Raw genomic sequence first — 25,873 nt, 5'->3', positions numbered from 1 at the left:
TAGAAATCCTTCCGTGTAACTGGGAGAAAACAAATTTCAAAGTGACAAAGGAGAGCTTGGTGTTTGTTTTTCTATTTGTTAATAAAAAGTAATTTACCTCTGGAATAATTGAGTTAGAAGATTCTGGAAAAAACAATTCATCTTGGGATCATAAAGACAAAGGAGACCTTGAGGAGTCTCCTCCCTGGCAGATAGGCAATATTAAAACCATCCCCCAAAGAAGTCCATCTGTATGATTTTTAAAGGGAAGGAACTGGTTTAGTTGTGGCCAATGGAATGCTTTGTGACCACGTGAACAAAGAGATAATGACTGAAGAGTTTACAACTCTGATGCAAATCCATTGATTCTGCAAACTTGGTTCATATAATATGTTGTGGCAAAAATTCTTAGGTTTTTTTTTTAAAGGAATTTTCCCTCAGTAGTACACTTTCAAGGCCTTTTTTAAGGATACACTGGGATATCCAAACTTGATTAAAGCATGGTCCTTGACTTGGAGATGGTCAGAGACACATACAAACAGCCAATATGCCATATATAAAATCCTACATTTTCTATTGCTGCATAATAACTGAAATTCTATGTAGCAAAGAATGTTATCTGTCCACCTTATTGTTCAGTCCTCACAACAGCACCGTGAGATAGATGCCATTCTCCCTGTAACTGTACAGATTAGGGGATGGGACATAACGAGGTCAGGTGTCTGACCCAGGGTCTTACAGAGAGATGAGAAGCTGGGATGTGAGCCTACATGTGTCTGCCTGGAGGCTGTGTTATTAAGCATCATCCTTTACTGCCAAGCTTCTCCTGAGGCTGATATCAATCTAGAGTCCATGGACACCTAGTCCATACATGAGCTTCAGAAAGGGACAGAAGGTGCATCTCCTAAGTGTACAAACGTATGCATTTTCCCAGGGAAGAGCGTGCCCGTACCTCCTCTAAGATTCTCGGACACTGTAAGTTTAAGAAAAATCATCCTGGAATATAGATTCAGAGAGCTACCAATTGGTAAGACCTTTAACAGAGAGAGGAGAGATGGCTAACTGGGCAAAACAAGAGTAGGTTAGTGTTTGGGTGGAGTCGTATGGGATTGAATACGTGAATGTCAAGTTTGGAGGTGTGGAGAGGGGAAAGAAGCCCGTTATCTGACTCAGGAAAGAGTTGGTTGTTTCCTCCCCAAGTTACAGCTGGGTCCGTATAAGTGTAGAGATTTACCTTTTTAGTAGTAGGACACTATGATCCAGACGTTAGTAAAAGCAGAACATGTCCAGGGCGTCTGTGGGTCTGAGCAACTGTGGGAGCTGCAGGCTTCTCTCTCATTCAGTCACTGATCTGTAGATGTCTGCAAACATTTCATTTCAAATATAATTGAAAGAACCTGAGTTTCAAAAGTGGCTAAGTCCATTATTTCATATTTGCAGTATCAGTGAAGTAGAACAATGTTCAAAAACAATAAAACTAGTATCAATATATATTTCTGCATCAAAGAAATGAATGCTGACCACACCAGAATTACTAATTGTAATTAGCATCCTTCAAATGGAATATGGGGACTAATATTTACTTAATGTGATAAGTCATAAGTCATACCATACTTATGGTCAATTTTTTTTGTAAGAGTAAAATATATGCTAATAGTTCCTAATAAATTCTCTGATACTGTTTCTTTTATAAAGGAATATTTTGTTGGGTTGAATTCTTTCACTGGGTTATTTTCTAGGTATGTCACCCATACGAATCGGTTAAGGCACTTTTGAAGAGGGTAGTCTTTCTTGGGATATTTAAAATATGTCTGTATTAAAGGAGTATTAGTTTTTAAATTATTAATATTCATAATATTTTATAAGTTCAAAGTGTAATTTAAAATATAATAAAACAGCTACATCATCAATGTCATGTATATTTTTAATGAAAACCATTTTTACCTACATTTAAACATTTCCTTGGAGTTCTTGCAAAGCCAAGGCTACAACTGACCTCTGAATTTGCTGTAACAGTAGAGTAAAAGGAAAGAAATGAAACACAAGGTAATGCTTTAGTTTATTTCCATTGGTCAAAATGCAAGAGAAAAACCTAGCTAAATAAGAAAAACAGTAATTTTAAAGTGAGGCTCCATATCACAACATGCAATTGCAAAAATAGGGAAGGACTTTTAAAACTGTGGTTTTGTCTCAATAGTATACCTTCGGAGAATTCTCCATTAATTTGTTTCTTTGGCTGTGTTTCTAATAATGGAGCTGTCATTTTCCTCATTCTTGCCTTTCAGAACAAGGGTGGGGGGAGATTAAAATAATCTTCAAAGCAGACACCATTACACTGAGTGGACCCTGGCATGCAAGCTGCTTTTCTAAAGCAGCACATTTTAGTTCCCACTGCAGATGATAGTTAAATATCCACTCAAAGCAAAGAGTATATAGACAGAGAATCATCCAGCCTGTGGAGAGACCTGGAAGCATATACCCTTCTCTATGTCTAGCTCATGAAATAATCTAGTACAATTGTCTTTGGTTTGTTAATTGCAGAAAGGAATCTGGATTTCCAGGGTTTGTCGCGGGTGGGGCGGGGGCGCAAAAAAAAAAAAGAAAAAAAAAAAAGAAAGAAAGAAAGCATTGTACAAAGCTTTAAATTAAAACGAAAGTGAAACAATGTTAGGAACAGCAGAAAAAGATGGAGGTCTGTTCTTCTCTTTGAGAGTAAACCATCATAGCTTTACCAGCTTTAATTTTTCCTTTTTGGTCACCTCAGCAAAGAAGGGAAGGACTGGCTAAGTATGCAAGCTGCTCTCCTGACTCCCCCTAGAGCTGATCCTCCATGTCCAGCCTGAGACCCTAGTATTGGAGAGAAGCGCACGCTACCCTAGTCTGGGCAGTGTGTGCATAGTGGATCAATGGAGGCCTGGAGCCTGGGGGGCTGTCAGGATAATATCTTTCAATGCAAGGAGACAAAAATAATTGAATAATGGATGTTAAAGAACTATTTTAAAACATGTCCTCACTGCAGTTTTGAGTCTGTGCTACTTGCCATAAATGGCAGAGTAGAGAAAAAATATTCATTAATTTTAGCAAATACTCCTTTTGCATTATATTGAGCTACATTCATAGGTGGTACTCTCTTTTTTAAGAGCACGCCCAGATCGGATTTTCTTTTTCATAAGTGGCCCTGATAAAAGTCGATCTTCCAAGTGTTTTACAGTATCATGGTCCCCAAACCTCAGCAGGGAGAGCCCAGCTAATATGAGACACATGCTAATAAGAGACTGATTTTCCATTTTTAATGTTTCATGCTGATTCCAGATGATGTATCCAGCTAACCACTTTAAACCTTTCAGTAAAGGTTTGATAATAGATGTCATTATTGAATGTCCTCATGCATGCCCCTTTGAAACAAATGATCACCTATTAGAGGATAGAGACAAAACACATTTACTTGAATGAAATGTTTAATAAAGTACATCAGGACTTGTTTTTATTGGTATTGGTCTATGAATACTTTATGTGCTAATTTAGGGCTTAGGAGTACTTAGTCATCCAAACTCTTCAGTCTGAAAAAGGCATGTACCTTATTATTATAAACGCCAGCCTTTAATGTTTAGAACATATTTATAAAACATACTTGTCCTCTTCTTAAAATTGAAAACATCTGTTACAGATTTTCTGTTCAGTGTTATGGACGTGAGAGCCTGGTGATGAGGCAGTCTGCCATTTTGAATGGGAATTAAGCTGACAATGCATTCTGCACCAGTGAGGCCGTGAAAACAAACAAAAAAAGGCAGATGGTTCATTTAGTGTAGTAATTGTAATTTGTTGTTCATTAAAAGTAATTCCCACACAGGCATTCTTTATTCTGATACAGTATATGGAAAATGGTGCTCTGTAAACCTGGCCTAATAATTTTTTCTTTAGCATAATTTGCACTGACGTTTGATAGGCAGTTGATTAGAGCAGAATGATTTCTTTAGAATGAAAATTAATTATAATTTTTGCAGCTCTCATTAGTCTGCTTTTGTAACTACTGTGGCTAAACAGCAGGGGTTTGGCCCTGAAATGCTGAGTATCACTGGGATCATTTGCAATGTGGTCTCCCTTTTAAGATGATTGGACCTTTTCATTGTAGCTTCTGCATCTACATAAAGTAAGGATTCTCGGTAAAAAATTTCAGGGCGCTTTGAAACATACCTGACTAGATGTTTACAGTGGTAAAGTTTGTGTCATACCAATTTGCCACCGCTCTGTGTAGTCTTTTAAACACATTCACCGACAGAGACACAGTTTAGTCTTCAATGTTATATAATCTGTTACAAAAATACTTCCTGAATTTATACAGATAGTTACAGATGCACACAAATAGCATAGATTTTAACAGCGGGGATTCTGTTCTTCAGAAATACACAAAATTGTATGAAATACATTTTTAAAGGAAGAAACGTGATCCTCTATTGACACAAGATTGACGATGGAACAGATTTGTTCCATCCAGAGGAACCAAGCCTCCTCCAGTGTTATGATCTGATTGATGTATATAATGTGACTTCAGAAAATTATTTTCTAAAATAAATGTATATCTGACAAAATCAGCACATATAGCTCAGAATGAAATTTGATCTTTTACAAGTGTATACTCTTTCTGTCATGCCATTATGTTGTCTTTGTTGTGCACAACCACATTGATATTAATGTAATTTTCCCCAAACAAGATAAGAATTGTGGGGGTTTCTGAACCACTAGGTGAATTTGTGAGTTGGATTTATTTTGCTTTCAAAATTCATTGCACTGCACTTCAGATTTCAGAAAGTGTTACAAGAATATTCAGGAAATAAATTCTTGTCTATAAAGTACTTTTTAACCATTGGGCAGCTGGGGTGGAGGATGATGTAGGGGGTGAGGGGAGAAAGCCCGTCTTCCTAGCTTCATGAAAAAAGCATTAGGATGCAGTAGAGCTAGCAATATTTTGTTAGATATGGTAGCATTTTAATGAAATGTTCTTTAATAGATACGTTTGCATTTACAACTTCTTATATCCAGAGTTTTGAATTTTCATAATTAACTATCCAGGAAATGGTTTTAACACTGTGAAGAAAGTCTTCTGTTTTATAACACAATTCCTGTTTCTGTGGAATATGAACAAGACAGTGTTTATTGTAGTCGGAAAAATTGTTGGCATGATTCTGCATAAGTGAAGAATCTCTGGACTGTCTCAAAGTGTTAGCTGCCCATTTGCAGACAAACAAGCTTTTAGTGTGCAATTTAGGTCAATGGATCGAGGGAGAAGATGTGTTTAGGCGACAGATTTTAAATCACCATAATATAAATATGCTTCCCTTTTCATCCGGAATTTGCTTTCTTTCAAGGTAATTTAGTGCAGCAGACATGCACTTATGCCTGTCTTTGTAATTTTAGGGATTAGGATAGTGAGGATTAAATGCTGACCCTTAATCTTCAATATCAACTTTAAGAGCGAAATATAATATGCAAATGGAACACATTCATTTTGTGTTTATATATTTTAATCTCTGTAATTTAGTTTTAAGAAGATGGAAACTCATCTTTGCCTTATTTATTTTGAATCCTAGAGCAAGATGCCATTAAAATCTTTATCCTTCTGTCTTAGTGGATAAATGTTTATCCTTTAGGGCTTAGAATACAATTTTTTTTAAAAAAATGACTTTAACCTAACAACACTTTTCTATCAAGGCAAGTGGCATGTATGTCTGATATAAAAGTGTAGCTAGACTGACTTGTGTTAAACAGTTGACTAAGGTACTAAGCCCAGCCCAGAAAAAAATATATACATGATCAACTTTTGTTTTGAATTTATTTTTTTAAAAAATCAGTAAATTGAATTTTTATTAATAAAATCAGTTAGTGTATTTCTGATCAAATTTACTTTGTTCTTTATAAACTTTTCCTTTGTGGTTTGAATTTCAGTGTATGGACAGGAATGCCTTCTAAAGAAAACATTTATGAGGATGAAATATTAAACTGATATAAAATATCTGGGCCATATTTTCTTAGACAAATAAACATAGGAGCTATATTAAGTAAGCAGATCAAAAAGAGAAATGTAGTGTGAAAAACAGAAACAAAGAATCTTTTTATGCCTTTGGCTTTACTGGAAGAATGGGGTTGGAACAGTCTGCTTAGCTTGGCTCAGTGGCTTCATCACCTAGGTCGTTGCCAGTCCATAGACAAAGCTCTGCCAGATCTCTGGGTATGTAACTTGAATGTCTACCATACACAATTGATTTTTGAGCAGCTTGTAATGAATTAATGGTTGCTTATATTGCCAAAAAAAATGCAGATAATTTCAGATCGCAAGTTTTTCAAAACGGGAAGGTAGAAATCCCGTGATTAGTTATACGAGTAGTCCTGAGTCTGTTCTCAAGCATCCAGACCAGCATTATGTCGTCACAGAGAAAAGAAACATGGATGAGCAGGGGACACCCGACAAACATGCATGTGTTAGGTAGACTTCTTTTTGTTCTCTGAAGCTTATTATTTCCAGCAAATATGCAGTTGCTTTAATGATCAAAACCATTCTTGGAGTTTAAAGATTTTATCTTTTTTTTAAATTATTTATTTGAGACAGAGAGAGATAGAGAGCATGAGCAGAGGAAAGAGGCAGAGGGAGAAGCAGGCTCCCCTCAGAGCAAGGGCCCTGAAATGTGGGACTCGATCCCAGGGCCTGGGGATCATGACCTTAGCCAAAGGCAGATGCTTAACTGATTGAGCCACCCAGGTGCTGGGTTGTTGGAGTTTAAACACTTGCTTACTGATTCCTAAAAATGGACTCAAGCAACATTGTTGATGTTTTTGCTCTCTAGAATCACACCATTATACACTATAAAGAGTAGATCCGTGTCTGTAGAGCTGCATCTCCCTGATTGCTACAAGCAAACTGATTCTCTTTCAGATGCGTAACGTAGTTTTATCTTTTCCTGGTTTTCACTGGCACAGATTTTTTTTTTTAATTCTAACTGTAAGATTGTATGATTGGGCATTTAGAAAGTTGGTGTATTTCCATGCTCATTTTCCTGTCAAAAAAGGGCCATAATACATTTCATTCTGAGGGGTTATTTTCCTAATGACTAAATAAACTATATAAATGGAGAGATGTATGTGTGTGTGTATATATAATATATATAGATATAGATAGATAGATATGTATATGCATATATATATATATAGATATACATATATATATATAGAGAGAGAGAGAGAGTAACAGTACCATGATACTTAGTATTTTTCAAGATTATGTACTTTGCCCAGTTCCTTATGAGGCAGCACAGTATAGTAATGGCAGAGTGGAATGAGAGAGACCCAGATTCCAGTCTGAGCTCTGTCACTTACCCATTGTGTGACGTAGAGCAAGTTACTTCACCTGTCCAACCTTCAGTTTCTTCATTTAAAATGTGGCATTCTCGTAATACGCATATTATGAGGTTTTGTGAGGATTGAATACAATGATGAATATTATCTGCTTCGCCTATGCCTGGAACATAGTGAGTGATAAAAAAAAATAGTAATTATCTTTCTGAATTTACCTATTATGCTTCTATACTGATATGAGCTAATTGCAATTGCATATAGGAGAGACTGCGAAAAGCTGTTATATTCACCATTAATTTGTAAAAACACATCATAACTTATTATCAGTGGTGTTAGCCAATCAGAAATGTTATTGTGCTTCTTTTGTTTGATTTATCTCATGCTCTATTAAATTAGCACCATATCTTTACATATGAAATTGAGTCTGATAAAATCTAGAGATGTCCATTTAAAAATCAGGACAGAGACGCTTCTAGAATGGTAGAATGTGGTTTGGCTTCTCAAATGAACAGATAAAGTGTTTTCATTTTCTAGAATTTAATGATGTAGTTACATGTATAGATCATGTTATAAATTAGTGAGCTAAGGCATTGCAAAGGGGAGAAAGGTTTTGCAAAATGGTACTCCAGGTTTATTTTTGGTGTCACATTTGTCAGAACTTTAGTTTTTCTTGTGGAGAATAAAACACACCCTAGAGACCTTCTCTTAGGATATCCAGCCTTGCCCCTGGATCCTAGATGCTTATCTGGACCCTTGGGTTTCTCACAGGTGTGTCTGCTAAAGGTTCTCAGCACTACACACGATTATGCTGATCTAATTGGATCGGGTAAGTGACATGGCACTCACTTATACACACAGGAGAGGAAGTAACTGAAGATTAGATAAGCCAGTTTTGAAAATGTGCTCATCATTTAGCAAGTTTGGATTGCCTAACTGGTGGTGGCAATCTCCAGGGTCTCTAGAACTTTGGAAACATTCCTTCCAAACCTCAGTCACTGAAACAAACCACTGATAGATTTAATTTCTAATACTAACCCTGGATCCATATTTCTTGTTTCTAAATTGAAGGGGATCAGCAGAACAAAATTTGTCCTTATTTCTTTTTCCTAATGCCAAATTCATACAGAACTATGGAAGGCAGTTCATGCAGAAACCAACCACCTAAGCCATGGTTGGTCTCCCCTCTGTCTGAACTGTTAGGTCAGCAGAGGCTAAGGAACTTGGCTCATAAGACCGTAGTACTTTGTCATAGATGATGGGATGATAACATTTGGGGTCTTCTCCAGGAACTAACAGTCCTGTTAGATTTGATTATGGTTCTTTTTTTTTTTTTAGGTCCATATTAAAATTTAAAAAAATTAGAAACTATTATTCTCAAGCATTTATTTTTGTCTCTTTCTATTCGTCTTGTTCTTTGGAAATACTAAGAAAGAAATTTTAAACAATGATAACCTTTGTTCTGGGAGATCATGATGAAACAGCCTCATGACTACTTTGGAGTATTACCTAGGGGTCAAAAAGCAAAAGTTTTAAAAATACCTACTTCTTAAGTGTGTCTTAAAGTCCATGCTTAAAAAATACAATAATAATATTGCAATGTGGAAATTTAGTGAGGCAGACTAGGAAACAGGGAACTTTTTTCACTAAAATTACCTGGGAAGACATTGTGGATGTTACTTTTGAACTGGGCCTTAACGGATTTGTAGGATTGATCCGAGCGAGTGGTGGTGACTAGGGAGGAAGAATGCAAAGTATCATGGAAGCATGAGTATCTCCAGTTTCTTTCTTTTTTTTTTATAAGATTTTATTTATCTATTTGACAGACAGAGATTACAAGTGAGCAGAGAGGCAGGCAGAGAGAGAGGAGGAAGCAGGCTCCCCGCTGAGCAGACAGCCCGATGTGGGGCTCGATCTCAGAAGACCTGAGCCGAAGGCAGAGGCTTTAACTCACTGAGCCACCCAGGAGCCCCGAGTATCTCTAGTTTCTTACTGGTGCTCTTTCCCCTCATGATTAAATGAAATGCTCAGGAGAAAAACACCGTGCAAGTTAAAATTTGATGTTATGAGGGGCACCTGTGTGCCACAGGTGGTTGAACAGTTTCAGCTCAGGTCGTGGTCTCAGGGTCCTGGGATCAAACCCTGCCCTGGGCTCCATGCTCAACGGGGAATCTGCTTGAGGATTCTCTCTCTGCCCCTCCCCACCTCTCTAAAACAAACAAACAAACAAAGAAATAAATAAATCAATCTTTTAAAAAATTGACGTTATGAGTTTTATTATCATTTACCAGTATATGAGTATATAGTGTCACTTATATTTATAGGTCCTGATTCAGGACCTATAGGATTCAGGCTCTAAAATTATTAAATTTGATTTTCTTTCCTTTCTCTTTCTTGAAAAAAATAGATGTATAAGTTTTAATCAAAAATTGCAAATGAGTATTAAAGCATTGAATTTATAAGGCAAGTAATGGGACTAATGTTTTGAACCAGCGAAAACTATGTGGGTTACAACAAAAAGTAAATTAGGCCTCAAAAATAAACTGAGATTAGAGAGATCAGTTTTGAAATATAATTGTGCAAGAAAGGAATTGCGGAATGCTGGGTGAGCAGTATGAACCCCATCCCTGGGTTTGTTTGCTGAGTCTCCTTTAGTTTTAGCCAGGGAAGTGTCAGGTAAACTTCATCTAGAAGGACTCTGATGAAAAGGAATGTTTGTTTTGTTTGTTTTGTTTGTATTTGCCAGTGCTTAGCATTGTACCTGGTCCAGAGAACATGCTTATTAATGCTACAGGAAGAAAACAGTAAAGGAAGGAGGGAGGCGAGGGAAGAAGGAAGGAAAGGAGGAAGGCAGGCAGAGAGGGAATGAATAAGGAAAAGAACGAGAGATGGATTGGTTGGAAAAGAGATTATTATTATTATTTTTTAAAGATTTTATTTATTTACTTGAGAGAGAATGAGTGAGAGAGAGCATGAGAGAGGAGAAGGTCAGAGGGAGAGGCAGACTCCCCAAGTAGCTGGGAGCCCAATGCGGGACTCGATCCTGGAAGTCTGGGATCATGACCTGAGCCAAAGGCAGTGGCTCAACCAACTGAGCCACCCAGGAGCCCCTGGAAAAGAGATTATTATCAAGACACAAAATCCTTATTATTGTAGGAAAATAAAAGCAAAGGGAATCTTGAAGAACTGAGATGGCAGGAAGGCAAGTATTTTAAAGATTTTCCTGAAAGAGAATTTACAAAACTTGAGAATTGGCTTTGGGGGTGAAGAGTTACAAGTGGCCGAGTTGTTTTGTAAACACGTGGTGACAGAAGACGACTGTGTCAAAAGTAGATAAGAAAGGGAAGTTGTGTGAGGGAAAAGGCACAGTGAATACAGCTTTTAACAGAATTGTTTTTGAAGTTCTTACAGGACATCAGAGGGAAAAAGTGATACAGTAGAGACCGACAACATAGATTGGAAAGTTGCATCCGCTGAATTAATACGTTGGATTATGCAGGGTGGGGGTGAGATTTTCAAGAGAGGAGTGTATAGTAAAGCCAAGCATGCATGGAGGTATTTCTAGATGTGCGTGGTGATAAGAAAGAGGGGGTGCCAGTGAAGGAAGTTACCTGGAAGATGAGAGAGAAAATACAAGTGTCGAAGATCCGGAACCCAGCTAAGGAAAACCCACTAGGAGGAGATGATGAAGTGCAGCAAATGCTATACAGAGGGAGACTGCGAACAGATGATAGCGAATTCCAAAAGTGGGATATAAATCACTGGCCAGGAAGTGGTGCCAAAGGAAGGTGGCTGTGCTCCTATGAATGAGATCTATGTGTTTGAACTCTGTGAAATTCACCAACTTTAAAACTGTGGCTCTGTTGCGGGAGAAATAGAAGTAAACACAGCAATCCTAACTTGAAACTACTTCTCAGTATCAACTCAGGCAAGAGGTGTGAAGACCACATTTCCACGGCTGCGAGCCAGGTCAAGTCCAGTGATTCCGTAACATTTCGTTTTACTCTCCATCGATATCCCCAAGTATAAAATTTCATGACCTAATGTAGAAAACCAGAATGAATTATTCATCGACACGTGTGAGCACCGACTCAGAAGAGATAAATGTGTCTTTTGGGTAGAAAACTGGCAAGTTCCTTTTTGGGGGTAAAAACAAAGAAAGGTGCCCTGTGAGTGCCATTCTGGACATGTAAGCAATGTGGAAGGCTGTGCAGTGGACAGAGAAATGGAGACCCTTTAAAAATAATTGGAAAACTTTTATTTCCAGAGTTTCCCATTCCTTATATTACCCTTTCTAAATAATAATAATAATAATGATAATAATAATAAAGTTATTTCAGAGGTACATATTTTGGGGACAAGAGTGGTTCTTTTATTCCTCCTGTTTCAAAAATGATCACATTCTAAGCCTTAGCTGTAATGAAGACAGAAGCAGAATAGTTTCTGAATTCCCACCAATTTTTGGTAATATTGTCCAGCCTTACCCAATGATATATTAAAGTTATTGATAGAATCTTTTATATATGTGTGTATGTGTATTTATATATTTTTATATATATATTTAGTTGTATTAAGAGGAGGAGTGGTTGCTTGCTTCACTGGTTTTGGGCACATAAATACGCACAACAAATTTTTTCTAAGGGGGATAAATGAGAATATACAAGAAGAACAAGCAGAGAATGAAGATACTCTCTGTTAAGAGCTGGTAGTAAATGAGGCAGGCATTTATCTGGATGGTATTAATATAGTCCTCGAATGATGTCGATGAGCCACACTAAATTCAAATCATGACACTCTTGGAGTTATGCTATGGCTTCCTTGTCTGGTTTGATGAAATATACTACACTTCCATTTTTCCCTTCTTTAGCCTATCGATTTAGCTGTTTGAATCTGGCAATTTTGGCAGCAAAATCAATCTTGTTTCTTTTATCAGCAACCGTACAACTGGATCTTGCCCATTGTCCAGGAGGAACCTGTCTCTTAAGCTTAATTACTAACCCCTGCCATGTTCCTCTGTTCACTGGCTGCACTAAGGAAATGAGTTCTTAAAAGACCTGAACTTAGACTCAATACTATCCTCAGACATGATAATATCTGTTCATTTAATGCATAACTCATTAACTCCGAATGACACTGGTACACTAGGAAGAGGCGAGGGGAGTGAAAGGGATAATTTTAGACTTTGTTTCACTGTGAGCAGTCCTTCTGCAAATGCATGTTAATCGCAGAATCAAAATAAACACACTTAATTGAACAGTATTGTGGATCAATAAAATCATTGACTGAGTACCACTGGTGCTCACTTGAGGTAAACAAGTGATTTAATAGTCTCCACTTCCTCCAGGCCTCTTTGGCGTGGCCATCAGTAGCGTACTCCCAAATCGGAACTGGCAGTGACCAAAAGGGTCTCATCAAACAACCCACCTTGACCTCTGGGCTGCATTATCATCTCACACCTTATGGGCCATTTCCTTTTTCCATTCTGCATGTCTTAAAATTCTCGTTACATAATTTGAAGCTTAGCTTCTGAGAAGACACGCACATGGAGACTACGTACACTCACCATTTTTATAAAGATCTTTTCTTTAAGGACTTGAATAAGAATTATCCCTTTCAAACCTTTATTTTATTCCAATGTAAACAGTTTCCATCTTTTAGCTTTCCTGCTTGCTTGTGCAGTGTGACAGTAAGGGATGGAGGAGAAAGGTAGGGTGGAAAGAGAACTGAAAGACAGCAAGAAGATAGAGTTTGCACAGGGCAGTCACATATTTCAGACCGTCGCATTGAACCTCAGAGGCTGGGCTGTGATTTCTATCTCTTGAGATTCCATCTTTCTCTGAACTTCTGAAGGGAGAACCTTGTAAGCTACCATGGCAAAAATCTAGGTTGCATTTCCAAACCTGGCTGGAGGCTGCATGCACCCACAGACCAGAAAGACTTCCAGTTAATCTGAGCCCTGTTCTGTCACTGGGGTCTGCTAAGACACTTCCACTTTGCATGAACGCAGCTGCCACCAGGATACCCATTTTAAGTCAGAGGTATTTTGGAACACATGAAATTCAGACTGAATTATGAAATTATGACTGAATTCCTTCATAGTCTCAGGTGGATATCCTAAATTTCTTTTAAAAAATTCCCAGCAATGGGTCCTGGGGAATGAATCTGTGCAGTCCAGATGAAATCTGCTAACGGAGCCTCAGTATCAGTTCACGTTCACTGTTCATCTATAACTTTTTACTACGTAGAGCTGAGTGAGAGAGACTTTTAGAAAAAGAAACCATGGCAATCATGAGAAAGATGTCATTGGCTGGTGATAGTCACATTGTCAACATAGCTCTGTGCAAATACTTATAGGAATGATTAGATGTATTAAGAAACTGGTAAATGTAGAGACTTATTATTTTAGTGTCTTCTAAAGGCCAAGCCTATTGTGATGCATCAATATCATTCTGGAATGCTAGATAGGCAGTTCAGCTTTGTAGTTCATCCAGTCAAACTCCATTACTATTTGTTGGATGAACGACTCAGGCCTTTTTTAAAAAACGTGGTGGCCGAATATAGCTTAACCCCTTCATTGTTTAAGGAGTATAAATGTGAGTACCCATGTCCTTTCTGTAGCTTTTCTGGCCATATCTTGGCCATTAAAAGACAGTGGTGATGACAACAAAAGCAATGTATGCTATACTTCTGATATGACTTTCTTTGCTGTTAGCAAAGCATCAACTAAAAGAATATAGTTGTCCCCAGTGATGTATGTGCCACCTGGGGCTTACTCTGGGGATAAGAGTCCCTATATGCCCTATATGTGCTTTCCTAAGGAGTTTTTAAAACCCAGATACTCAGGCTTCATTCTGAGAGTTTCTATTTCTAGCCAAGAGCATGGAAGTTTGGTTTTTGGAGAATTCTCTCATTCTGATGCTCAAGTCAGATTAGGACTCATTGCTCTCCATCCCATAGTGTTGGCTCTACATCATGACGTGAACTGTCAACTGTGGTCCTCCTACACAGACTGTCCCTTCAGTCCACTATGTTCTTCCATTTTCCCTGAAAAAGCAAATATCCATCCCAAAAGGCCCATCTTTAAAGTCAGCTCCATTAGGGCATCAAATCTACTGTCATACCTACGGAGGTTGGATATGGATTGGAATGTTCGGTGACCCCTCATCTTTGAAAGCACTTGACTTTCAATAAGAGCGGGAAAACAGACATTAGATGAGAGGCTACATTTTCTCTTCTTACTTATAGTAATGTCCACAAAATTGCAAATGTATGTGAATATACTGATAAAATATAATTCTTAGTTGTGTAGGTATGGTTTGTATTTCTTTTTCTTGGGGGACTGATTACAAATGGTAGACTTGTACTGACATACTGAATGGTCATTTTGTAGGGTTGTGCTATACCCTTTAAATTTTTTTTTCTTTTTTTAAGACCCTAAAATAAAAGTGATGGCTGAAAAGTCAATTTGTTTCTTAATTTTGCTAAATAAAAAATTTTAGGTGATATATAGATTTATGTTCTTGTTTGTAAGTGATGACTTCATGCACTTTTTGGAGTCTGCAGCAGAGTCAATGTCAAAGACAGACCGCTTGGTAGTAAGACTTCAGTAATATTATTCATGGAAAGGTTTATGATTTTGATGAGAGGAATAGTATATAGACAAGATACATATACACAATAGTATATTGGAGACTATAAATATACGTATATATATCATGTAGACAAGAGATATATACATAGTATATGGACAATAGTATATGTACAATAGTATATAGACAAGAGAAAGTTTTCTTAGCAATTTATTTTTTTATTTTTTTATTTTATTTTATTTTTTTTTAAAGATTTTATTTTTATTTATTTGACAGAGATCACAAGTAGGCAGAGAGGCAGAGAGAGAGAGAGGAGGAAGCAGGCTCCCCGCTGAGCAGAGAGCCAGACACGGGGCTCGATCCCAGGACCCCGAGATCATGACCTAAGCCGAAGGCAGAGGCTTTAACCCACTGAGCCACCCAGGCGCCCTTTCTTAGCAATTTAAATTGTATTTTTTTGCAGCTTTGGGAAGGCTTAGTTTTTATAAAATAGCATTAATTAATATTACAATGCATAGGAGGAAACTGTTACAATTTTTTCTTTTTGTTTTTCAATTTTTAATTTAAATTCAAATTAGTTACCACACAGTGCAACATTGATTTCAAGAGTAGAGTTCAGTGGTTCATCAAAAAAAATTTAATAGAAAAAGTTCACTTAATATACTACCTTGGTCTGAGAGTTAAAGTTAGTGGGACTCTGACAAGAGGTCAATTATAGCATTGCTAGTGTACAGCATTACATTTATTTCTTTAGTCTCGACAGTGGTTTCCGGTAACATGTCTTTGTAGGGTGTCAGTTCTCATGGAACTTTTAACCTGGCTACAATTCAAGTAATGTTGTTATTTAATATATAAATTGCTTTAAGGAGTAAACCTTATTTTATGCTTCTATGATACAAATTTTAAGCAGAGAATTAAAGCAGACTCCACTTCTAATCATCATTTTTGATATTTCATTTTTTTGAAATGAAAGTTTTTATTCACTTTCACTTAAAATATATATATCTAACGTAAACCCTGGACCATTCTGTTTTGTGTAAGACATTCTTTGTATTTTTCTGTTCAAACTATGTAAAATAAATACCAGTTTTTAAAATTGTTTTCTCATGTGTCTAGAAATAACATTTTCTAGCCATATACTGGAAAATGAAAAGACCTTTACGTGCAATAAAATTTAAGAGGAAAATGAAGACTAAACAATCAGTCAGGAGATTGTAGTAGAATCTAGCGTAAAAGAGGGAGGCAGTTGTTCCATATCTCTTTGACTCAATCATTTCACTCGTATGGATGTTCTCATTCTGCGCCCATCTTACTAGGTGGCCATCATCTTGACCAATGGATTCTCAGTTAACTATGATTATACTCTGTTTATACAGCCATGGTGTTTTACCTAATTATGACATGTTATGGAACAAAACCTTTGCTTTTTACATTTTCTTTTTAACAAAGTCTTGCCAAAACTTTGCACATGTGCCAAATTTGGTATTTGTGGAATTTCCATTTCTTTTGTAATTCTGTTTTCCAAGGAAAAATGATTGTTATATTTATGCTAACTTCTGAAACCAAGACTAACAAAATTTTCAGCAACTGGCAAATTCCTTCAAGTAGTTGGTTCTCAGGAGCTATTTACAGGAAGAATATATACTTGCAAACATCACAAAGGAAAACAAAGTATGTTTATGAAAACTAAATTTCTTAAGACCACTATTTAAATAATGTGGATATAGTTTTTTTTGGTTTCCAAATACACGTTGTGCACCTCTGTCTTGGTTCTTATACTTTCAATACTTAATACACAGTACTTAACACAGTAGTAAGAACTGAAAGAATGGATGAATAAAATTCCTTTCATCACTTTGAAACATCACTTTTAAGATTCTATCATTGGTCTTATTATAATCTCTAAATATTTCTGTAATTGTACCAGCTCACATGACATTAGTAGTCTATTAAATCTTTATGTTACCTAAACTCTCGAATTCTAGATTCCATTTCCATGTGGATGTCTCTAAGGTTCTCCACCTGCATGTCTGTGCTGACCTTGTCCTCTGGCTTCTTCAATAGCTACTCCTACTGATTTCTGTTTTGTTAGCAGAATGTCTACTCTACCACTGGCTGAACTCTGAAATTTTCTTTTTACCCCTGTCGTGTTTCCACCAACCAGTTCCCAAATTTTTAAAGTTAGTGTCTTTTCTTAATTATGTCTTTTTTTACTTTTTTTGTTGTTTTTGTTTGTTTGTTTTGTTTTTAAATTTTATGTGCTTGCCTGGATCCTAGATCATTGTAAAGGCCTCCAAATGAGGCTTTTGACTCACTTGAACCTTTTCTCTCCTTGATACTTTTTTTTTTTAAGATTTTATTTACTTATTTGACAGAGAGAGAGAGAGAGAGAGAGAGAGATTACAAATAGACAGAGAAGCAGGCAGAGAGAGGGGAGAGTAGGCTCCTTGCCCTATGCAGGACTCGATCCCAGGACCCTGAGACCATGACCTGAGCTGAAGGCAGAGGCTTGTCCCACTGAGCCACCCAGGCACCCCTCCTCCCTATTTTATATGATGTTACCATACTAAAAGTCTTGATCCACTCCTGCATTCATGTAGGAGTTTTTTGTTTAGAAATTCCAGTTTTTCCCTATTTTAACTCATTTAAAAGTTACATTTATTTATGTTGGCTGGAATTATCATTATTTATTGATTAACAAAACAGTAGTAGCTCACGTCTGTATTGTGATTTAAAATTGACATGTTACTATCTTCTGTTATAATTCCCATGAGAAAACTTAGTAAACAGTATGAAAGGACAACTTTGTCTGGAATGGACTGCTGAATTCAAGAGATCCAGCCTTAAAAAAAAAAAAATGATGCCATGTGTACCTAATTCAATTCAGGACCATGCTGTTCCATGACTATCCTCTTGAGGCTTCTATCGTCTCTATGTCATATGCTGTTTCTTATACTTACGATGCTCTTCAATTTAATATAAATATTTCATAAAGTTCTAGTTTGAGGTCTCCTGACCTCAACTGTCTAGCAATAACTTGATACTTTCCATGCCTGGTCTTGCCTTATTCGTTCTTTTTTTAAAAATTTCTAGATGAGTGTCATCATTTTACGTAGAACTAAGTCACTTGTCCAAGACCAAAAGCTCTTAAGTTTCCCTGGAAGAATAACATCTATCAGTCCTTGTGAATTTAGGGCCATTTTTTCTTGGAAAGATGTTCAGAACTTTAGGCAGCATTCATGGTCCAAAACTTTAAGAATTACTTGACTGGCTACCTTTAAGAAAGAGAACGGAAAATCATCATTTTTTAATGAATTGGCTAGAATTTCCAGGGTTAGTCATTTCTTCAGCCCAAAGTTTTAGAACTAGGAGCAGAGACAAACTGACTTAGAATTTTTACAATGCCTGTAATGTAGATAAATGAAATAAATAAAATACATTATGATATTAATACATTATGCTATACAATTATTTTCAATTTTTACCCAATACATGTTGTTTATCTTATTATAGGTGTTTTGAGGATAGAATAGGATTTATTGAGCTGAGTTAATTGCTAATTCAGTACAAATAAAATAATGTAAGATTTTCGCAGTGTTTTAAGATGTTATGATAGATTGTTTAATTACATTACAAAAGGTTGCTTGCACTATAAAATTCCACATTCTTCCTCTCAGAGTCAGTAGCAAATACATTCTGTTTCTAAGCTATGTTGCGTATCTGGAAGCTTGATAATTACTCTTCATATTTTCTTACCAAACTGATAATGTGTTATTAATTCAGATTTTTAAAAAATAACCTTCTAAATCCCTATGTTTTGTCCTAGGTTTAAATTCTATGAGAACCAGACCACACATTCTTCAGCTCTTAGGCTGTGTTGTTTTCAGAGATGCTAACCTGTTAGTGATTAACCAAGATTAGGGTCTTGGATGCTTGTGGTTATCAGAAAGCTTTCCCCGAGGAAGTCTACCGTCCAAGGAGAATTTCTGCATTTATGTCTAGGAGGGATGCTCTTAAACCATAATAACTTTATATAGAAACTTCCATTTGCTCTGTGAATGCTTAGCAATGCTCTTGTATGATTGGAGTGGAAAATTTGACACCAAAGAGCCATGGTCTGGACTTGAGATGCCAGACTGTGTGCTCTTCAACTTAATGTGTAAGAAGTAAACGCATTTTAGTATATTTACAGTAAAAGAAGTTGTATGCTATCTCATTGCTTCTTCATAATAACTATGCAAAGAAGTTGGATGTGTATTATTCTAAAGTATAGGTGAGAATAAAAGAAATTCAGCTGCTAGCTATGTTCACTCTTTTCTCTCTGTTTCCAAAATCCATCTTTATAACATTTTCCACTTTCTAATTTACTGTTCTGTTCCCTAATTGCATTGTAAATTCTGTGAAATATTTGGATTTATCTTGTTTCCCATTATCTATCATATACAATTGTTTTTGTCAAATGTAGAAGGGAATGAATGAAAAAAAAAATCAGTGGCAGAACTGAGGTTCCAACCCAGATCTGAATCTAAATGGAGTTCTTTCCTCTCTTTTACTGTAACGACTCATCTAAGCATTTTTAAACTTGATTTTGAAAATAAATGATAAAATAACACATAGTCATTCAAGAGAGCAAATTGTTTACTTTCCTTTTTTTAAAGTATTTTTCTCCTACTTTAAAAAAAATAATATAGTATCTGATAAGGCCAGAACTATAATAAGATTGAAGTAAACTGTATTGATCAGTAGGACTATGTGCTTTTCTCCCCATATCACTTAATTTTCTATAGGAAGCTTAAATACGATAATTTCTTAGTTGTTCTATGAAATGCCTCTTGGAAGCTCCTGGAATTCATGGATCTGTTCCTCTGATTCGCATGCACTGGGGGCCATGTGTTTCATTCATACGTTCGCTACCTGGTTAAATCTTTGGATCCAACACCTCCCACTGCCAGAGTATCTCAGCCTAACTAATGTCTCTGTTAATATTTAAAAAAAACTGATTTATATCTAGTTGTTTATATTCCCATGAAAATAAGATGACATGTAGGGATGAAGCTAAGCAGGAATGGAAATATGTTAGGCATAAAAGCTGGGAAAAGATGAAGTCAAACGGCTGCCTCTACTTCCTCCCTTGGGTTTACACAATAGACATCAGTAATTAATAAAGCCACTCAGAATCCTTCTTGACACAGTGTTCTTAGCAATAATTACTAGCTGATTAGAAAGGGCAGGCAAATTGAAATCTATTTGCCATCCTTATTTTAGTCTCTGGTGTAGGTTAAGTTAAACCATAGCACAACTATTTGCTTTCTTATCTCACTTTTAACAGAATTTTGAGAACTAATTGTGAGGGCACTATGTGGGAAAGAAGGGAAGATAAAAGAGCAGTTGGTCACCTGCTGTTAGATAACTACTTTTTTCGTAAGTTCATGTCTTTGTTGTGTTTTGTTTTGTCTTTAATATGACATTACTGTCTACGTGCTTCACTCTAGTTAGAATATTGACTTCGAAAAGAAAGTCTCAATTTACTTCTCATTTCTAACATACTTGTCAGCTATGATGATGAGCACTATGAGAACTGGGTCCTCCAAGAGTGGTTGTACAAGCAATGGCTATCTTTTTGTTTTAAAGATTTATTTATTTGAGAGAGAGAGGGAGAGTGTGCATGTGCACGAGCATGGCAGGGAGGGGCAGAAGGAGAGAGAGAGAGAAACCGGCAAACTTCACAGTCAGTGCAGAGGGGCTCAATCCTTCCACCCCAAGACCATGACCTGAGCTGAAACCAAGAGTCGGACATTTAACGACTGTGCCACTCAGGTGCCCCAGCAATGGCAGCATGTATGTATGTATGTATGTATGTATGTATGTATGTATGTGTGTATTATCTGTCCCTGCTGGGCTTTATATTAGCATATAATGCATTATTTGTTTCAGGGGTACAGGTATGGCTATCTTAAGGTAGCTATGAACAGTACATATGGGTCACTCTTATGCTACGAACAGATTATTATTGCTAGAAGGAAGCGAAGTCTTAAGGAAAGGGTGCTTAACCTGATTATAGCCTCTCTACAGTCCATTCTGGACATTAGAAGTCAGTTTGGGAAAAGTTCTATGAAGTCTAGAATTTTGACAGTGTTATTCATAATGTCAATTACCTTCATGAGGACAAGAGAAAGAAAAATGTTGGTTCATTCATAAATATTTAGCTGTATTTAGTATGGCTAATACATTATGGGTTTTTTTTTTAATTGGCAAGGATTTAAAAGAATATAAAACACTGCATATAGCAGTGTGTGTGTGTGTGTGTGTATATATATATACATTGTGTGTGTGCGTGTGTGTGTATATATACACATAGTGTGTGTATATACGTACATATATATACATATGTATGTATATATATGAATACATATACACATATATATAGTCCTTTACTATTTGAAATTGCACGGTTCTAGATAATTTTGGCAGTAACAGTATTTTAGCTCATTTTGGCTGCAGACTTTAGGCAGTGTAATCTAAGAAGGTGAAGGCCCTGCAGTGACATATGTAATTGGTTCTTCATGTCCTAAATTGACGTGGCTGATCCACCTCCATTAGTGTTTCTCCACTTAGTGTTGTCATAGCCACTTGAAAAGGTTTCTGGGTTTATTTTTGTTTTCATGTTTTATGAGGTGGGTGTGTGCGTACGCTCATGTGCATGTGAGTGCATACAGGCACGCACGCATGTATATTCTTTGTAGAGATGAGGCTGCAAACAGGATCTGTACTTTCCACTTAAAAGCCTATTGGTATCTCCATCTGTATTGATTTGTAAACTACATGTGTATCCCCAGGTCAGCACAGAAGCATCACCCTCCTTCAGGCTGTCTTTGGAAATAGGTTGGAAGTTTCTTTTCTCTTCCACCTTATGCTTCCAGATATCTGCTTTTACTGGTTTACATTTTAGAATTAAACGTTCTACCTTTAGGGAGGGATGGCACAAGACATAAACTTATGAAATCTCCTAGCCCGTTTGCTTAGTAGTGAGACCAGGCATATCAGATAACTTTGGGTCCACAACTTCCATTAGAAATCTTTTTAAAAAGATTTATTTATTTATTTGTTTGTTTATTTGACACACAGAGAGAGAGAGAGATAGCAAGAGAGGGAACGCAAGCAGGGAGAGTGGGAGAGGGAGAAGCAGGCTCTCCATGGAGGAGGGAGCCTGATGCAGGGTTCGATCCCAGATCACTGAGATGATGACCTGAGCCAAAGGCAGACACTTAACGACTGAGCCACCCAGGCACCCCTTTCATTAGCAATTTTTATAAAAATACCTATGTCACATAAGTGATACTTGCTGCAAAAATTAATAAGAAGCAGTCAAAGAAAAAATAAGATACACAGTATAAATAATTTCGAAATGTCCTGCTTTTTCTCGTTTGCTGTCATTTCCAAGTCTCTTGCTACCTATGCCTGTTTGCCTCTGTCTCTTTGTCTTTCTCCAGTTATGTCTGTCTGATTCTGTTTCCTCTTCCTCTTTATGTCTCTGGATCTTTTCAAGCCTTTGTCATCGTCACTCTGTTTCTCTCCTAGGACACCTTTAATTTAAAAAAATGTAAAAAAAAATAATTCTTCTGTAAATTGGCAGTTAAGGCTTTGGAATACTATGACATGGTATTAATTATTGGCTCTATTTCTTCTATCTTCCAAAAAATTATTTCATCTGCCTCAGTATCTTATTTTTGCATCTGTAGAATATGATTGTTATGAGGATTAAAGCAAATTAAAGCATCTGTAAAGTACTTGGCATTTAGGAAATGTGAAGTTACTCTTAGGAACATAGTGTTTATATTTATTTATTTTTTATTTTTTATTTTTTTTCCATTTTATTTATTTTTTCAGCGTAACAGTATTCATTCTTTTTGCACAACACCCAGTGCTCCATGCAAAACGTGCCCTCCCCATTACCCACCACCTGTTCCCCCAACCTCCCACCCCTGACCCTTCAAAACCCTCAGGTTGTTTTTCAGAGTCCATAGTCTCTTATGGTTCGCCTCCCCTTCCACATTTTTTTTTTTAATAAACATATAATGTATTTTTATCCCCAGGGGTACAGGTCTGTGAATCGCCAGGTTTACACACTTCACAGCACTCACGATAGCACGTACCCTCCCCAATGTCCATAGCCCCCTCCCCCTCTCCCAATCCCACCTCCCCCCAGGAACCCCCAGTTTGTTTTGTGAGATTAAGAGTCATTTATGGTTTGTCTCCCTCCCAATCCCATCTTGTTTCATTTATTCTTCTCCTATCCCCCTAACCCCCCATGTTGCTTCTCCATGTCCTCATGTCAGGGAGATCATATGATAGTTGTCTTTCTCCGATTGACTTATCTCACTAAGCATGATACGCTCTAGTTCCATCCACGTCGTCGCAAATGGCATGATTTCATTTCTTTTGATGGCTGCATAGTATTCCATTGTGTATATATACCACATCTTCTTTATCCATTCATCTGTTGATGGACATAGTTTGGCTATTGTAGACATTGCTGCTATAAACATTCGGGTACATGTGCCCCTTTGGATCACTATGTTTGTATCTTTAGGGTAAATACCCAGTAGTGCAATTGCTGGGTCATAGGGTAGTTCTATTTTCAACATTTTGAGGAACCTCCATGCTGTTTTCCAGAGTGGTTGCACCAGCTTGCATTCCCACCAACAGTGGAGGAGGGTTCCCCTTTCTCCACATCCTCTCCAGCATCTGTCATTTCCTGACTTGTTAATTTTAGCCATTCTGACTGGTGTGAGGTGATATCTCATTGTGGTTTTGATTTGTATTTCCCTGATGCCGAGTGACGTGGAGCACTTTTTCATGTGTCCGTTGGCCATCTGGATGTCTTCTTTGCAGAAATGTCTGTTCATGTCCTCTGCCCATTTCTTGATTGGATTGTTTGTTTTTTACATACTTTCCTGATTTTCTTATGATAAATTTCTGTAAAGAGAAATTGCTTGGTTACTTGGCATGCATTTTGAAATATATATTGCCAAACTACCCTCCAGATATATTGGGTCTCCTGATATTGTACCACCAATATTAGAGGATGTTCAGAACCTGGCCAACGCTGTGGGATGTTATTCTTTTAAATATATCTCAATAATAAGTGAAGGAATTTGTTTTTAAAAAAATTTTTTTATTAATAGTGAGGTAAAACTTTCTTTATATTCTCTAACAAATTGTATGCTCATATAATTTGCACTTTTTTTCCATTGAGGTGTTTGTCTTTCACATTGATATATTAGAACTTTCTAGAATACTAGCCCTGTGTTATCTATGATGTAAATATTTTACCTTTTTGTTTGTTTGTAATTTTTTTGTCATTGATTGTGGGGGTGTTTTTTTATGCAGGTATGTTTTGTTATGTGTACAAATCATGAGTCTCTTATGATTTTTACCTTTTTAAATCTAAGTGTTAGGAAATTTTTTTTCTTGAGAAATGCATCTTGCTTTCCCCTTTTTGACTCTTTAGTCAAGTCTTCATTGACATTGATTGTAGAGAAGGGCAGGATGCCATAGATAATACAAAATCCTAGTTAAACATTATATTCAATACGTGTCACAAAATGAACTACATGCAAACTTATTTATTAAAGTTAAACTGAGTGTGAATTACTTGGCATTTTATGGATGAAAGTCTGGATATTCTTTTAACATAAAACATTTTAGAAGTCAATAGATGAAAAATTGTCAAAAGATTACTTGTATTAATAGTCTAATGATTTTTTTATTATTAGTGCATTTGCTTTTTTAGGATCAGGACAGAGCCTTGGCAACTTTAGTCTGTCTTTGTACAAGTGTCATTTGCTGCTTTTACAGTCAGTTTAGATCCTAGAGGGTCTACATGGTTTAAGCTGAGTGTTATTAGTGATGCCATTTAATGAGTTAGGAAAAGGTGAGAGAGGTCCTTGTCTTCTTGCTACTGTGACATCACAATACCAGTATGTCCTTCATAGCTGGCCACACCCTAATGTTATGTCCATCAACTTATTTCCTGTGAGTTCCGTGTCATCATTTGGACTGAGTTAGGCCTCCAGAAAATGTACCAAAGTCAAATCTTTTCAAAGAAGAATTTTACTTTTTAGCATTGTCACTTCAAGGCCAACACGGAAGGACTTTGTCATGGCATTTTCTTCTTTCCCTTGTTTTATTTGGCTTAACAGTATGAAGATCTATATATATATATATATATATATATATATATATATATATAAATCATTTTGGTTTTTATTTAAATAACAAATTGTTTTATATGTAATTTTTTAGTGTATCTCCTTCCTCCTTCCTGCCCCCAAAAACTGAATAATTGCCTTTTCAAAATGCAAAGCATTATATGTTTTTAGCTCTGCTCAACCTATGTTTTCATGTATAGGTTACATGTCTGATTTCAGAAGTGAGAAATAGAAGGGCTGGATTGGGGTTGGGGGGTTGGGAAGAGGTTCATACATTGTAAACAACAATGTGACTTTTGTTGATTATTATTAATGACATTTTTAAGAATAGATACCTTATAAAATATTTCATTTAGTTTGAGTTCATTTTAATTTCATGCATGCATATAACATCTATTATCATTTTTTTCAGTCAAATTGTTCACCTTTCCAACACTTTTCCCTTGTGCTATCACTACCACCCTCTCTCCTACCACATCAAGATTTGAGAGTATGTTACTATGATTGTCTATTTTGATTTCCAGAAAACTCAGAACCAAAGTTACTGTTCAGCTATAGCAACTGTATAGTAGGTCCTTCCTGCATGTGTATCTCCGATACCCTTTTTCTTTTCTCACACCACCAATGTGGTTGCTTATATCCTGTGTGAAAAGAAGCAGGATATAGATTGCCAAATATTTAAAAGTGGTTATTTTGTGTTTTACATACCCCAGAATTAATAACATGTTTTCCTCTTCATTTACTTAGTTG

General features: G+C 36.6%; 1 protein-coding gene across 2 annotated transcripts in view; it reads left to right on the top strand.

Moving 5' to 3' along the window:
* Positions 1–25,873, top strand: part of ZFHX4 (zinc finger homeobox 4) — a 158,426-nt gene that overhangs the window by 27,085 nt on the left and 105,468 nt on the right. The gene's annotated exons all lie outside the window — the stretch shown is intronic.

This window comes from Meles meles, chromosome 1 (genome assembly GCF_922984935.1).
Source record: "Meles meles chromosome 1, mMelMel3.1 paternal haplotype, whole genome shotgun sequence".
In the NCBI taxonomy this organism is placed as follows: Eukaryota; Metazoa; Chordata; class Mammalia; order Carnivora; family Mustelidae; genus Meles; species Meles meles.
The sequence above is the reverse complement of the archived record's forward strand: the minus strand, read 5'-3'. Positions and strand labels throughout refer to the sequence as shown.